The 17439-nt window shown below is 49.1% G+C and overlaps 1 protein-coding gene across 6 annotated transcripts in view; it reads right to left on the bottom strand.

Moving 5' to 3' along the window:
* LOC134345914 (oocyte zinc finger protein XlCOF6-like) overlaps positions 1-17423 on the bottom strand; it is a 30263-nt gene extending 12840 nt beyond the window's left edge. For 2 of the 6 annotated variants that reach the window (XM_063047259.1, XM_063047257.1), the window contains exons 1-2: positions 17375-17423; positions 2513-2640 (exon numbers count right to left, since the gene is read on the bottom strand). The gene's annotated coding sequence lies outside the window, so the exon portion shown is untranslated. Of the gene's footprint in view, positions 1-2512; positions 2641-4931; positions 4975-17374 lie in introns of those variants that run through there. The other 4 variants (XM_063047260.1, XM_063047263.1, XM_063047258.1 and 1 more) reach the window with 3 other exon arrangements.
* Between the last annotated feature and the right edge of the window lie 16 nt (positions 17424-17439).

The following is a 17439-nucleotide window of genomic DNA, read 5'->3' as shown; positions in this document are numbered from 1 at the left end:
GTTGCAATGATTTTATATGTTCATACGAGGAAAACATGCCTTGTGTGTTTAATATCCAAACATTACTTAAAATGTTATGATGCTATTGACTTATAAGTGACTTATCACTGTATTCATGCGAGGAAAATATGCACTGTGTTTAATATTAAATTCAATAGATAATCCCTTTTAGTAATGAAATTGAGTGTACTAGCCACTTATAAGTGACTTATAGTTGACTTATCACCTATATTCCGGTCGTGATTAACACCTCCCCGCCCCCCCCCCCCCCACTAGTCCTGTATTAGCCGGGACATCCAATATATTGGGCTAAATTGGTTTGTCCCACACGAGACCGCCCTTGTCCCGTATTTCCCCCGCTAAGGTACAGCATTCCTATGAAACCATTCGTGCCAAAATGGCGTAAAGCAAAGAAGCAATTATCATTAATTTATATGGGAAAAATTTTTGAGCGTTTCCAGACCCAAAAAATAACCTACCAAATCATACCAAATAACACATAAAACCTAAAATAACACTAACATATAGTAAAACCAAGAATGATATGATAAATACACAGCCTATATAAAGTACAAATAATGTATGTAGAGTGTAGTCTCATTGAACAGAATCGCCAAAACCAATTTGTAGAAAAAAATCGGCACGTACACACATGTGCACAGCATGTATGCGCACACAGGTGCCCGCACAAGGCTTCATGGTCATGGTAGTCTTTCTCGGGGTAAACACAGTGAGAAAGTTGGCAACCCTACACCCTCCCTCCCCCCGGGTTGGCCGGGCCGCAAGAATATTGTCAATATTAAACCGGTCAGCGGTGCAAAAAAGGTTGAGACCCCGGCATTAGACAGTTTAAATGGTTTTTTTGGCATTGACATGGCGGGCCAAATAGCCTGTTTCTGTCCTGAACTTCTCCATGTTTCTATCACAGAGAAGCTGGCCAAACTTGTTTGGAAGGGAAAACTGGTAGGAGTGAAAATGGAGCAGCAATGGATGGAGTTTCTGGGAGCAATTCAGAAGCTGACTGATAGATACATCCCAAAGAAGTAGAAACATTCGACCCCCAATCCACACTTGTTAAATCCTTGCAACTACCATAAAAATAGACCTCTCTCCAATTTAGAATCTCAAGAGAGGTCCGGACCTCTGTCTTTCTGTATTTACTTGGAATCTCATGGCATTATGATCACCAGATACAAAGTGTTCTCGTACACTAATTTCTGTCACTAGCCTTGGATCACTTCCTAATAGCTTATTGCACACTTCTACATCGGAAATTTGACAAGGTTCCACACAGTAGGCTTATTCAGAAAGTTAGAAGGCATGGGATCCAGGGAAGTTTGGCCAGGTGGATTCAGAATTGGCTTGCCTGCAGAAGGCAGAGGGTGGTGGTGGAGGGAGTACATTCAGGTTGGAGGATTGTGACTAGTGGTGTCCCACAAGGATCTGCTCTGGGACCTCTACTTTTCGTGATTTTTATTAACGACCTGGATGTGGGGGTAAAAGGGTGGGTTGGCAAGTTTGCAGACGACACAAAGGTTGGTGGTGTTGTAGATAGTGTAGAGGATTGTCGAAGATTGCAGAGAGACATTGATAGGATGCAGAAGTGGGCTGAGAAGTGGCAGATGGAGTTCAACCCGGAGAAGTGTGAGGTGGGACACTCTGGATGGACAAACTCCAAGGCAGAGTACAAAGTAAATGGCAGGATACTTGGTAGTGTGGAGGAGCAGAGGGATCTCGGGGTACATGTCCACAGATCCCTGAAAGTTGCCTTACAGGTGGATAGGGTAGTGAAGAAAGCTTATGGGGTGTTAGCTTTCATTAGTCGAGGGATAGAGTTTAAGAGTCACGATGTAATGATGCATCTCTATAAGACTCTGGTTAGGCCACACTTGGAGTACTGTGTCCAGTTCTGGTCGCCTCACTATAGGAAGGATGTGGAAGCATTGGAAAGGGTACAGAGGAGATTTACCAGGATGCTGCCTGGTTTAGAAAGTATGCATTATGATCAGAGATTAAGGGAGCGCGGGCTTTACTCGTTGGAGAGAAGAAGGATGAGAGGAGACATGATAGAGGTGTACAAGATAATAAGAGGAATAGATAGAGTGGATAGCCAGCGCCTCTCCCCCAGGGCACCACTGCTCAATACAAGAGGACATGACTTTAAGGTAAGCGGTGGGAAGTTCAAGGGGGATATTAGAGGAAGGTTTTTTACTCAGAGAGTGATTGGTGCGTGGAATACACTGCCTGAGTCAGTGGTGGAGGCAGATACACTAGTGAAGTTTAAGAGACTACTAGACAGGTATATGGAGGAATTTAAGGTGGGGGCTTATATGGGAGGCAGGGTTTGAGGGTTGGCACAACATTGTGGGCCGAAGGGCCTGTACTGTGCTGTACTATTCTATGATCTATGTTTTACGTACTGATTAAGGGCACATTTGACAAACTCTACCCCATCTCATCCTTTTACAGTATGGGAGTCCCAGTCAATATATGGAAAGTTAAAATAACTTACTGAATCAACCTTTGTTTCTTGGCATAGTCTGCAGCTCTTCATGAATTTGTTCCGTGAAATCCCTCAGACTGTTAGGTGCAAGCAAGTCCAGGTAATGGCTACAATATCATAATTTCATGCCCTGAGGTCTGAACAAAATCGGAGTGGTGTCAAGAGAACAACCTTACCCTTAATGTCACTAAAACAAAGGAGCTAGCTGTAGACTACAGGAGAAATGGAGACAGACTGGCCCAGGATTTAGGGTTGAGAGGGTGAATAGCTTTAGGTTCCTTGGCATACACATCACTGACGAGCTCACCTGGTCTGTACATACCGGCTGTGTGGTGAAAAAAGCACAACAGCACTACTTTCACCTCAGGCAGTTGAGGAAGTTTGGTATGGGGCCACAAATACTAACAGCTTTCTACAAGGGCACAATTGAGAGCATCCTGACTGGCTGCATCACTGCCTGGTATGGGAACTGTACTTCCCTTAATCGCAGGAACCTGCAGAGAGTGGTGTGGACAGCCCAGCATCTGTAGATGTGAACTTCCCACTATTCAGAACATTTACAAAGACAGGAGTGTAAAAAGGGCCTGAAGGATCATTGGCGATCCGAGTCACCCCAACCGCAATCAACTCCAGCTGCTACCATCCGGGTAATGGTACCACAGCTTAAAAGCCAGGACCAACAGGCTCAGGGACAGCTTCTTCCACCAGGCCATCTGATTGATTAATTCATGCTGATACAATTGTACTTTTATTTATACCGACTGTCCAGTTGTACATACTATTTATTATAAATTATTATAAGTTTCACATTGCACATTTGGATGGAGACATAACATAAAGGTTTCTATTCCTCATGTATATGAAGGAAATAAGTAATAAAGTCAATTCAACCTCTCCACTCTCTGTTCTGTCATTCGGGCTCCAATCCTCCCTACAACTTTAGTTTAACCTCCTCCCCACTAGCACTAGGATATTAGTTCCCTTTTTGTTCTGTTCCCCTAATTAACGAATCCCCTATCACCCCTTTGACTTTCCTCTGCCAGGTAATTCCCCCCCCCCGCAACAGTTTCTCACGTGGTCTACCTGTTGCTGTGTGGAATGGCCACAAGAGTACTCTGTGATGGCTATTTAACCTCATTCCCCTTCCTGACTTTCACCCAGTCTCCTGTGTCCTGCACCTTGGGTGTAACTCACCTCTCTTCATGTCATATCTACCACCCCCTCCGACTCTTGGATAATGCGGAATTCATCTATTTCCAGCTCCAACTCCTTAAAGTGCAGGGTTACAAGCTACAGCTGGATGCACATCTTGTAGGTGAGGGCATCAGGGACAGTGGAGGTCTCCCCGCCTTCCAACCAATATCCCCTCTAATTTGTAATGACCAGTATGGGCAAAAAATCTTGTACTGTTCAACTTTTACCCAGTGACAACAACATTTGCAAACTGAATTTTATATAGAGAAGTATTCATTTTAACAGCTGGCAAATCACTGTCAATAAGAACTTTGATCTCCTCTGGGTTCGATCGAGTTCATCTGCAGTCTCACACAACCTATGTAGCAGGTCTGTAGCGGGTAATGAAGGATTTTCTCGCCAGAGCTTTTGCACACCGCCTATATGTGATTTTCTTGCTAAATGATGCTTTAAAAAGTCAGATTTCCAAATATCACTCCCTTTCTTCCCACTTGCAAATTCTCCAGCAACTTTTGCACCACCACAACGCACACCAGTTTCTGTATTGTACATAAATATTTCTTCTGAACCCTCCCCCAGGTGACTCACGGTGGTGAACTCATTGATGGCGATGGCAATGCCAATGAATATGGTGGGTAGGGCAGGAGTCTGTCTCACTGGAGTCTGGCACATTTGTGACGTGAAAGCTACTTATTGCCCAGGGCAAAGGTGTTTGATATCATTATGTACCCAGAGAAAATGGGTCAAAACATGTTCTCACGGGTAGAAAGGTCCAGAACAAGAGGAGGTAGAACAAGCATCACACACAAAATGCTGGAGGAACTCAGCAGGCCAGGCAGCATCTATAGAAAAGAGTACTAATGCTGAGTTCCTCCAGCATTTTGTGTGTGTGTTGCTTGGATTTCCAGCATCTGCAGATTTTCTCTTGTTTGTGACTGGAGGTGGAATAAAGGTGATTTTCTCAACAGCTGATGTAAAAGATTTTGTTCCCTTTCTCCGATTCCCAATCCTTGCATTTAGACAGCTGGAGCTCAGCTCTGTCTGAGAGATCCATCGGTTCCCATTCCCTCATCAGCCGGAAGCTCCCCGGGGCCCGTGTATGGATCGTGGGGCTGAGAGAGAGGGAAGAGAGCAGGACTGTCCCGGGATTGAGGGTCACGGTGTCCGGAGCTCACAGCAATTGTCCCGTGTCCCTAAATCGGTGTTAAAAATGTCTGTCCGGAGAATGCCTTACCTGCACCGATTTCGAGGGGCCTTTTGTGTAGTGTGCGCACGCGTGATATTTGGAGACGTCATAACCTTGACGACTGCGCATTTGATCGGTGCTTCAGCGATGGCGAAATTTTGAACGCGGTGCCTTCTGGGTTATCAAGGAGCCATTAAACAGTTCTCTTTTATCGCAGACAGTCGCTCTCATAAACAATATACGCAATATCAACAGGCATTTAGTGCAGCTAATGTCAAAGTACAATCCTGTCACAAATGCAGATATAAAACACAAGAGATTCTGCAGTTGCTTGAAATACAAGGATGCACACACACGAAATGCTGGAGGAACTCTGTAGTTCAGCCAGCAACTAAGCAGAGGAGTATACAGTCTAGGCATTCTGAAGGGGCTCAGCCTAAACGTTGTCTATTTATTCCTCTCCACATTTTCTGCCTGATCTGCTGATTTCCTCCAGTATTCTGCACAAATGAACCACATTTTTTTGGAAATCAGTTTCCAAATGTTTCTGATCTTTCATTTGTAGCCATATGGCCCTTGTGGCTACAGGGATCAGGGGGTATGGAGGGAAGGCTGGGGCGGGGTTCTGAGTTGGATGATCAACCATGATCATAATAAATGGCAGTGCAGGCTCGAAGGGCCGAATGGCCTACTCCTGCACCTATTTTCTATGTTTCTATATTCTGCTGTTCTGATTACCCATCCTCCTCGTAATCTCTGGACCCCATCTCTTTCTGGAGCCTCAAAGCCCCGACTCAGGCTGGCAACTCCGGTTTCTGACTCTGTTCCATCGAAGATTCACTCGCTAGTCTGCTGTCAGATTTTAGAGGCGCATTGCAACAATTCATCTATCTGAGATACAGTCCATTGAAATTAGTGAAAATGGCACAAAACATTGAAAAGAGCAGGGAAGGAAGGAGTTTAACCATCTTAGTCCAGAGCCCTGGACAGCATCAAAACCACAGTGAGCTCATCGTCTTATTCAGCCCGAGGAAAATCATGCAGGAAATTCATATAGGTGTATAAGATGTCGAGAAGCATTGGTCGTGTGAATATCCAGAGGCTTTTTCCCAGGACTGAAATGGCTAACACGAGGGGGCGTAGTTTTAAACTGCTTAGAAGTAGTGAGCCAGTAGGGTTGGTCGGTACCATCTGAGGGGAATAATGCTCATAGTGATTTTTGGCAAGGTATATATCTCTAGAGTTTGAAAATATCTGATAGCATTGCACCAGTGGTAGCTTTACGTGATTCATACAGAATCTTCTCCTGTAGCTTTGCTGTGTACTCCCCCTTCCTCCATTCATGGACTACGAAGTTTAATGAGACTATTTTTTTACTGACTTTGTTCAGGAAGCTCCTCCACTGCCTCACCTTCTGTGTGCCTGTGATGCCTTGCAACTCATGACCAGTCTCTTCACCCCATAGAGATCTTTCACTATCCTTAATAGAGTTCTCTTTTCATGTGTCGAACACAACATCTATTCTGCTACTCTGACGGCCTTCCCTCAGAGCCATAACCAGAATTGTTGTGGCAACATTTCTGAAAGTAGCTTGATCATCTTTCACACTTTGGACCAAGTTCATTCCATCAACCACTGCAGCAGAGTTTCCTGGGAGTTGCTCTGCTACTGCTACTTTTTTTTTTTCTGTAAGATTGTAGATAAAGTAGCTTTATTTGTCTTTCTCAGCAATCCTTCTGGTGTGGACAGGGCCCAGGGCAATGGACCAAGGGGATGAGAAAGGATATCCTCCATACGTAGACTGCGCCGTTGTGCCATCACTATGATGCGTCCAAACAAAGACCTGTCTGCTTTCAAGATTATTGCCTTCCCATTTGATTTCAATTCTCTCTTCTTACACATATCACTGAATGTTTTCAGCTTGTTGGTTTTCAGTGGGTCATGGAATTTCTTTGCTGGTGGGTCTTCCTCTAGTCTCTCATCCTTGAAGGTTGCATAGCATTGCTCACCAATCTCATATGCTTTCATCAGGTCAGAGGTAATGTCTTGGGGGCTGCCTTTGCCGTAGAGATGCTAATGAGATCCTGCTTCTCTGCAAGTGGGTTGACCCATTCTCGTATGAGGCTAATCACTGCTGAAACTGCTTCCTCATCTTTCTGGATTCTTGGCCGCTGTAGCTCCGCATGACAAAGCTCTGATTTGTTGCCTTGCACCATCTCCCTTAACTGGAATCCCAGGAATGCACTGTGGTGCTCAGCTGTTATGTAGTAACGCTTGATAGCTCCAGCATTCAGGCTGAACCGTGATGTGCCTCCAGGAGTCTGTGTGTCTTTGCTCACTGTGGATTCAATAGCCTGGTCCACAGGGATCTGCCCAAAGGGGCAGCTGCACTAAGAATTGGCCTGTCTTGAAGGCCTCATATACAGAAAGATTCTTCTGTGGGAGATTCATCATCTGAGCAAAGTACAGGGACAGGTACCTGGCATGATTCATCTTATCATAGGCAAATCACCATGGGATCATGGTTCTTACAGCATGGAGGTGCAACACCCAGTCCCCCTCACGAGAGACACGCAGAAGCCCAAATACTCCGTTCTCTATCATGTCAATGTATGACATCCAGAATGTGGATAGCTCTCCATTGTTGTGACGGAGGTGTTCCAGAAAGTCCATCCACAGGGCTATCGGCACAGCTAAGAGTGGACTTTGCAGCAGATTGTTCAACTTCTGTTGGTTCAAGTCACTGGCCATGTCGTTCACATGGTCTAAGAATGGTTTGATCATCCCACTCCTCTCTGGAACTTTGTCCTCAACCCACGGTGTGTACTCTGCCCATGCGAGTCTCATCAGTGCTTCATACATGTACTTGTGGACTCTGACATCATGATTGTAGTGTTTACCATAAGGGACTCCACGAATATAACCATATAACAATTGCAGCACAGAAAGAGATCATCTTGGCCCTTCTAGTCCGTGCCGAATGCTTACTCTCACCTAGTCTCACCGACCTGCACTCAGCCCATAACCCTCCATTCCTTTCCTGTCCATATACCTATCCAATTTCACTTTAAATGACAATATTCAACCTGCGTCTACTACTTCTACTGGAAGCTCGTTCCACACAGCTACCACCTTCTGAGTAAAGAAGTTCCCCCTCGTGTTACCCCTAAATTTTGGCCTTCTAACTCTCAACTCATGTCCTCTTCTTTGAATCTCCCCTACTCTCAATAGAAAAAGCCTATCCATGTCAACTCTATCTATCCCCCTCATAATTTTAAATACCTCTGTCAAGCCCCCCGCCCCCCCAACCTTCTACACTCCAAAGAATAAAGACCTAAATTGTTTAACTTTTCTCTCTAACTAAGGTGCTGAAACCCAGGTAACGTTCTAGTAAATCTTCTCTGTACTCACTCTATTTTGATGACACCTTTCCTATAATTCGGTGACCAGCACTGTACACAATACTCCAAACTTGGCCTTACCAATGCCTTGTATAATTTTAACATTACATCCCAACTCCTATACTCAATGCTCTGATTTATAAAGGCCAGCATAGCAAAAGCTTTCTTCACCACCCTATCCACATGAGATTCCACCTTCAGGGAACTATGCACCATTATTCCTAGATCACTCTGTTCTACTGCATTCCTCAATGCCCTACCGTTTACCATGTATGTTCTACTTTGATTAGTCTTACCAAAATGTACCACCTCACATTTATCAGCATTAAACTCCATCTGCCATCTTTCAGCCCACTCTTCTAACTGGCCTAAATCTCTCCATGCCTTATCTTGTCGGTAACTCTCTGCAAGCTTTGAAAACCTACTTCATTATCCACAATGGCACCTATCTTAGTATCATCTGCATACTTACTAATCCATTGTACCACCCCATCATCCAGATCATTAATGTCTATGACAAACAACATTGGACCCAGTGCAGATCTCTGAGGCACACCACTAGTTACCGGCCTCCAACCTGACAAACAGTTATCCACCACTACTCTCTGGCATGTCCCATCCAGCCACTGTTGAATCCATTTTACTACTTCAATATTCATACCTAACGATTGAACTTTCCTAACTAACATTCCATGTGGAACCTTGTCAAAGGCCTTACTGAAGTCCATATATACAACATCCACTGCTTTACCCTCGTCAACTTTCCCAGTAACCTCTTCAAAAATTTCAGTAAGATTTGTCAAACATGACCTTCCACGCACAAATCCATGTTGACTGTTCCTAATCAGACACTATCCATCCAGATAATTATATATACCATCTCTAAGAATACTTTCCATTAATTTAGCCATCACTGACGTCAAACGTACACGCCGATAATTGCTAGGTTTACTCTTAGAACCCTTTTTAAACAATGGAACAACATGAGCAATATGACAATCCTACGGCACCATCCCCGTTTCTAATGACATTTGAAATATTTCTGACAGAGCCCTGCTATTACTACACTAATTTCCCTCAAGGTCCTTGGGAATATCCTGTCAGGACCCGGATGTCATGGTCCGGTCCGTGAAGTCCGTATTCCGGTTCACGGTCTGGTCCATCGACCATTGCTCCAGGTTTTGCTATCTACCCTGTCTCTGTTCTTGTTGAGCTAATTGAGGCAGCTGATGCTCGTTGGGGCTGGCTGCGTAAATACCTCCAGAGACCCAGGTGTGGCTGCTGGATTGTTCTTGTCCTTACTCTTTGTATCCCTTCCTCTGCCTTCTGTTTCCTTGCCTGAAGCCCTGCCTTGTCTTGCCGGTAACTTTCGCCTCGCCTGAAGTTCTCGTCTCGCCTTGCTTTGCCAGAAGACATGCCTTATCTTGCGGGTAACTCTCGCCTCGTCTCGCCTGCGGTCTTGTCCTGGAGCCACCCTGTACCTAGCTCCCTTCCTGTCCCTTGCCTCTGCCCAGGTAAGCCAAGCCGTCTTGCCGATACCTGGTGTTGGTTCTGTCCCTTCCTGTTCCATGCCTCTGTCGGGTGGTGATCCGCGCCCTGCCCAGGAGTACTGTGCCCTGCCCAAGTAAACTGTGCCCTGCCCAGGAGGAGCATGCCTCGCCTCGTCTCCTGCCTCCAGCCTCGCCTCGCCTCAAGACTTAAGTCTCAAGCATCAAGCCTCCAACCTCGTCTCAAGTCACAAGCCTCCAGCCCGCTGCCTCGCCCCAGGCCCGAAGCCTCCAGCCCGCTGCCTCGCCCCAGGCCCGAAGCCTCCAGCCCGCTGCCTCGCCCCAGGCCCAAAGCCTCCAGCCCGCTGCCTCGCCCCAGGCCCGAAGACCCCAGCCCCCTGCCTCGCCCCAGGCCCGAAGACCCCAGCCCCCTGCCTCAAGACTTAAGTCTCAAGCATCAAGCCTCCAACCTCGTCTCAAGTCACAAGCCTCCAGCCCGCTGCCTCGCCCCAGGCCCGAAGACCCCAGCCCGCTGCCTCGCCCCAGGCCCGAAGACCCCAGCCCCCTGCCTCGCTCCAGGCCCGAAGACCCCAGCCCCCTGCCTCGCCCCAGGCCCGAAGACCCCAGCCCCCTGCCTCGCCCCAGGCCCGAAGACCCCAGCCCCCAGCCTCGCCCCAGGCCCGAAGACCCCAGCCTCGCCCCAGGCCCGAAGACCCCAGCCCCCAGCCTCGCCCCAGGCCCGAAGACCCCAGCCCCCCGCCTTGCCCCAGGCCCGAAGACCCCAGCCCCCCGCCTCGCCCCAGGCCCGAAGACCCCAGCCCCCCGCCTCGCCCCAGGCCCGAAGACCCCAGCCCCCCGCCTCGCCCCATTCCCGAAGACCCCAGCCCCCCGCCTCGCCCCAGGCCCGAAGACCCCAGCCCCCCGCCTCGCCCCAGGCCCGAAGACCCCAGCCCCCCCCCGCCTCGCCCCAGGCCCGAAGACCCCAGCCCCCCCGCCTCGCCCCAGGCCCGAAGACCCCAGCCCCCCCGCCTCGCCCCAGGCCCGAAGACCCCAGCCCCCCCGCCTCGCCCCAGGCCCGAAGACCCCAGCCCCCCCCGCCTCGCCCCAGGCCCGAAGACCCCAGCCCCCCCCGCCTCGCCCCAGGCCCGAAGACCCCAGCCCCCCCCGCCTCGCCCCAGGCCCGAAGACCCCAGCCCCCCCCGCCTCGCCCCAGGCCCGAAGACCCCAGCCCCCCCCGCCTCGCCCCAGGCCCGAAGACCCCAGCCCCCCCCGCCTCGCCCCAGGCCCGAAGACCCCAGCCCCCCCCGCCTCGCCCCAGGCCCGAAGACCCCAGCCCCCCCCGCCTCGCCCCAGGCCCGAAGACCCCAGCCCCCCCGCCTCGCCCCAGGCCCGAAGACCCCAGCCCCCCCCGCCTCGCCCCAGGCCCGAAGACCCCAGCCCCCTGCCTTGCCCCAGCCCCCAGCCTCGCCCCAGGCCCGAAGACCCCAGCCCCCTGCCTCGCCCCAGGCCCGAAGACCCCAGCCCCCTGCCTCGCCCCAGGCCCGAAGACCCCAGCCCCCTGCCTCGCCCCAGGCCCGAAGACCCCAGCCCCCTGCCTCGCCCCAGGCCCGAAGACCCCAGCCCCCTGTCTCGCCCCAGGCCCGAAGACTCCAGCTCTGGTAGTCCCTAATCCCGCTATGATTTTAAGTAGCATTCCACCGGAGTCCCAAATTTTCACCATAGTAGATCTGCAACATGCAGTTTTTGCAATTCCCCTTGCTCCTGAGTCGTAGTACCTTTTTGCATTTACCTTTCATGATCAACAGTACACTTGGACTAGGTTACCCCAAGGTCTCGTGCACTCTCCCACCATTTTCTCGCTGATTTTGCATAGGCAGCTTTGAGATTTACAATTTCCCGGGGGTTCTACGGTGATACAGAACGTAGACGACCTCCTATTGGCAAGCCCGTCAAAGACATCAAATGCACATGACACCAATACGCTTCCGAATGCCCTGCACTCGTGGGGATACGTGATCCCACCCCGAAAATAAAGAGAGCCCAAAGGCAAGTGAGATTTCTGGGAACCCTTTTGAGTGCAACCAAAAGGCAGCTCACTCCTGAAAGGGTGATCCCAATCCTTGCGACCCCCTGCCAACTAAACACAAAATCATCTGCAGATGCTGGGGTCAAAGCAACACACACGACGAAGGTCCTGACGAAGGGTTCCGGCCCGAAACGTCAACCAATCTTTTCGACGGATGCTGCCCGGCCTCCTGAGTTCCTCCAGAGTGTTGTGAGTGTTCCCCTGCCAACTACGCCGAAAGCCATGCGTGCTTTCCTTGGCCTGGTAAACTTTTGTAGACAGTGGATTCCAAATGTTGCTCTGTATACAAGACATTTGAGCCCTCTGACTTGCAGTGTGCTTAAGGGGCCTCTAAAGCTAACTGAGCACCAGAGAGAAGCCTTTGAGGAATTGAAGAAATCACTCTCGAGAACGCCTGCTCTCGGTCGCCCGCTCTATGACCGTCTGTTCCAGCTTTTTGTGAATGTTTTAGATGGCTGCGCCACTCAGACTCATGGGGACAGACGCAGGCCTATTGCCTATTATTCCACTAAGTGGGACCCCGTAGCTCAGGGATTACCCACTGTTCGCAGATGCTCCCGGCCATTTATTCACTGGTTACGGCTGCTTCCAACATCACTCTCCAACAGCCAGTTATAGTGCATTCGTCCCACACCACTGTAGCCCTGCTTACCTCCCACCAAACCCAACATCTTACTCAGGCCAGACTGAGCCGTTATGAGATAGCATTACTTAATAACCCACTCCTCACTTTTGCATACTGTGATACCGTCAACCCCGCTACATTTTTAGAGGCGGCCCCCGTTGAGTTGACTGAGCCTCTTCATGACTGTCTGCTACGGAAACATTTTCTAACCTCATCACGCCCCGACCTCCCAGATGCAGCTATTCCAGGGGCACAACTATACGTGAATGGCAGTTCCACCATCTTTGAGACCGGGGAGCATCTCTGCGGCCACGCCGTTGTCGGCGACGACCACACGCTCGAAATCGGCGCTCTCCAGCCCCCAGTCTCTGCCCAAAATGCAGAACTTTTTGCTCTCACTCGCGCCTGTATTTTAGCCAAGGGAAAAAAAGGCCAATGTTTATACAGACTCACGCTGCGCATTCGGGATGGCCCCTGATTTTGGACAGCTCAGGGCACAGCGGGGGTTTCTCAGCTCCTCCGGGACCCCCATCCAGAATGCCATGTATGTAAAGAGTCTCCCCCAGGCTATACTGCTCCCCGAAAAATTGGCCATTATTAAATGTTCGGCTCATCTAAAAGACGAATCTGCAGTGACTAAAGGGAACAACAGAGCCGATCTGGCAGCCAAACAGGCTGCGCAGGAGGCGACTATTACAGTTTCCACTGCAGAGCAGTGATTTCCCTTCACCAGGACTAAATCACCACGAGCGCCGGGGCCTCCAGACAGGGCGACAGTTCAAAAACTCCAGGGAAACGCCCCTGATTCAGAAAAACAAGCCTGGAAGACACACGGACGTGCGCATTCGGTGTCCACAGGCCTCATACCCCAGTTGGAAAGTTTGTATTCCTGATGTTTTGCTACCAATGTTAATTGACTGCCTGCATACGGACACTCACCTTGGCAAGCAGGGAAATGAGTAATACTTTGCTCCGAACATGGTGGCACCCAAGGCTGGAGGAGGCTGCCACAGCAAAAATACAAGCCTGTTTGATTGGCCAGAAGACAAACGCGGGAAAGGGAATAAAGTGTGCCCCGGGAAAAAAAAACCTTTGCCAACTGGTCCTTCTGAATGTATTCAGCTCGATTGTATATTGTTTAGTGATTGTAGATGTGTTCAGTAGAAGGATGGAAGCCTTTCCGACCATAATAATAAAGCTTCCACGGTGGTAAGGTTGTTATACCAGGATTCGGGGTACCCAGACAGATTAGTTCGGACAATAACCCTCATTTGGTGGGAAACATAAATAGGGAGCTATGCGAAGTGCTACATATTGAACAACAGTTTCATTGTGCTTACCATCCGAAGCCTGCAGGAGTAGTGGAACGGGCCAACAGCATCCTGAAAAAATAAGCTGGCTAAGTTAATGTCCGATATCGGACAGAGCTGGCTGAAGGTCCTTCCGCTGGCTTTGTACCATATGAGAATTACCCCGCACTCCACTACAGGGGTATCTGCAGCAGAAATTGTTTATGGCCGACCAGGTGGAACACCCTGGGACGCTAATACGATACCCCGACTCAGGTGGATCTACACATCATGGGGGAGGAGTTGCAGAAGTACATTCGCCAACTAACATCCTCCCTAAAGTTTCTCCACTCCCAGGTAAAAACTACCCTTAAGGATTCCGGAGGATGAGGAATGGAGTGGCCGGATTTGAAAATTGGAGATTCGGTGCTGATCAGGGATTGGGAGCGTCCCAAACTTGGACCCCGGTGGAAAGGTCCATTCCAGATACTACTGCAATCGCCGACGGCAGTTAAAGTACAAGGCCAGGAACGTTGGATACACCTCCGTGACTGTAAAAGGTGACTTCCTGGCCGCAATTAATTATTTGTGGACCTATTTCTTTGTTGCGTGTTGCAATGGATTCTTTAGAGGACAGCTTGTTTTATCGAGCACACCAACGGCGGCATGGAAATTGTACTGCATGTTATCCTTTGGTACCGTAGAAGCACTGTTCGTAGCTAACCCGTCAGGGCTATTCTGGACACAACATGACTGAGTGGAGGACAGATTAGGGGCAGAATGTGAAGGGATAGAGGGAATGTTTCGAAGAGGGACTAGGGGAAAATGTATTGAGTGAATAGCTGTTAACTATGCCGCGGAGCCTGAATGTTTGGGGACCCGCGAACGGCATGCAGTGGGGGACGGGGAAGAGTGGGTACCTGGTACACGCTGTCGAAGCACCAGGGAGTATCTCTTCTGTTTCACAGGAAAGGGATGGGGATGCGTTTTCGCCAGGGTACGCCGGAAAATACCTTGCCTGAAGAGATACTGTTTGGACCACCGATGTAAAATAGACAAGGGAATATCCTCTTGCGAATGTATCCAAGAACAATGCGTGCCCCTCTCTAAGGGAATTCAGTATGTATGTGGATATTGTAATGGGACTCATGTGTCAGCTGGTTCAGGGACTTTTGAGTACTCCGCCCTGTATCCCGAGAAGTACACATGGTATGATAAAATAATAAGCTGTAAGAATTCTTGCTACCGGGCCAAGACAGGATACATGTTCTTGTTTAACGGCACCTATACTACGGCCACCACCACTCTACCTACCCACTTTGCAGTAGGAACAATTGAGCCACTCTCTGTTCTCTGCCCCCAGAACACCCACGTCTGATGACGACTGACAGCTCGAGCCATGAGTAAGAAATTCTGGGCAGACTGGAGGGATCCTGTTACTCTGGACTCTTCTCTGGGCTATGGGTTTCTGAGCGCTCTCTCTCTCGGGGGTTCGGCAGGAACCATAGCTGCAAAGAACCGCAACTTCCTCATTTGTGAGCTAACGGCATTGGGAAACAGTACGGTGGAAAGCCTGGAAGCTGTTAACAGAGAATTGGTGGAGTTACGACTCTACGCACAACAAACCAGGTATACTGTGGAATATCAGTTGGCCCAGCGTTGCGGGGGGGGGGTGTGGTATGCGCTATAGTCGGAGACAAATGCATCACCCATGCTACTGATGAAAGATATAATGTAACCCATGCCATCCAGTCTATTAAGAAACGATTGGATGACTTCAGGCAGCGTTCTAAGAAAGGGGATGGCTGGTTAGGATGGTTGCTGGGAGGATCTTGGGGGGTCTTATTTACTGCACGGGCTGATTGTTCTCATTGTTATATTTATCGTGCGTTGCGTGATAATGACTTGCCTAAATGTTGGCTGTAGAATTTTCTCGGAAAGGCTGATGATGCCCTTCTCGACCCCCATTTAATTAGTTATCATAATATGAAAAAAGGAGGGAATGTTAGAGTACAGCGATAGGTAAATATAGGTATAGACTAAGAACAATGATTAGCTAATGGTCAATCAGCTTATGAGCACCTTAGCTCACTGTTGTTGGGCAAGTCAGAAACGTGACGTAATAGACATTGTCCTCTATCTGGTCATACAGGAGGGACATCTCAAGGTATAACTAAATATGGGAAGGATAGCGTAGGGGGTAGAATGTTCGAGAGAAAGGGGAAGGTGTCAATGTAAGGAACTGATGTTGTATCCAGGCTGGCTTTGGCAGAAAATCATTATAACTAACCAATGATGATTTTACATCGAATAGTATATTAACATGTGATCGAAACTGTTCTAAAACTGTCTTAACTCGCATAATTGTAAGATTTCCTGTTGACGTAATGATCAATATTATAAATTGTGAAGGATTGTGACCCGGGGGAGGGTAGTGTCCGGACTGGCTCTTTGCGAGATCAGTCTGTAACTTCCCCATAGTATGCTATGAATAAAGAGTGAAGTTTGATCATGTATTGCGTGCGTTATTGTGTTTGTGATACTGGTGTTCTTGCATCGTGTCGATCCGCCGCGACATGGGGCTGTAGTGGCGGGTTCCATTGCTGGGATCAGTGCACAGTCACTCTGGGCTATGAGGATTTTGTGAATAAAGCTCCATTCTCCAATTTAGAATCTCAAGCCGCAGAACGAGCCTATTGTTTATATATTTAAGTTGTATTTTTTGGCATTGTGATAACCAGATACTATAGCCCTCCATGACCTCTCTATCCAGTGCCTTCAATATTATTGTTCATATTCAGAGACAGCCAACCACTTGTCTCTGAATGTGAACAAAACAAAAGAGATAGTTGCTGACTTCAGGAGAGCACGGAGCGACCACTCTCCGCTGAACATTGACGGCTCCTCCATTGAGATCGTTAAGAGCACCAAATTTCTTGGTGTTCACCTGGCGGAGAATCTCACCTGGTCCCTCAACACCAGCTCCATAGCAAAGAAAGCCCAGCAGCGTCTCTACCTTCTGCGAAGGCTGAGAAAAGTCCATCTCCCACATCTCCCATCCTCACCACATTCTACAGAGGATGTATCGAGAGCATCCTGAGCAGCTGCTTCACTTCCTGGTTCTGGAATTGCACCGTTTCGGATTGCAAGACCCAGCAGCAGATAGTGAGGTCAGCTGAGAAGATCATCGGGGTCTCTCTTCCCGCTATAACAGACATTTACACCACTCGCTGCACCTTTAAGCTAACAGTATTGTGAAGGAACCCACACACCCCTCACACAAACTCTTCTCCCTCCTGCCATCTGGCAAAAGGTACCGAAACATCTGGGCTCTCACGACCAAACTGTTTCTTCCCCCAAGCCGTCGGACTCCTCAACTCAGAGTCTTTTTCTCCCTCTATCCCTCTGATTATACTCCTTGCTCATCCTCTGGGCTTCCCCCTGCCCCCTTCCTTCTCCCTAGTCCTCCCGTCCCATGACCCTCTCCCTTCTCCAGCCTCATACGCCTTTTGCCAATCACCTGTCCAGCTCTTAGCGCCATCCCTCCCCCTCCTGTCTTCTCCTACATTTCGGATCTCCCCCTCCCACTTTCAAATCTCTTACTCAGTCTTCCTTCAGTTAGTCCTGACGAAGGGTCTCGGCCCGAAATGTGGACTGTGCCTCTTCCT

Source organism: Mobula hypostoma, chromosome 4 (genome assembly GCF_963921235.1).
Source record: "Mobula hypostoma chromosome 4, sMobHyp1.1, whole genome shotgun sequence".
NCBI classification, from domain to species: Eukaryota; Metazoa; Chordata; class Chondrichthyes; order Myliobatiformes; family Myliobatidae; genus Mobula; species Mobula hypostoma.
Note: the sequence above shows the minus strand (reverse complement) of the source record. Positions and strands in the feature narration are given on the sequence as shown.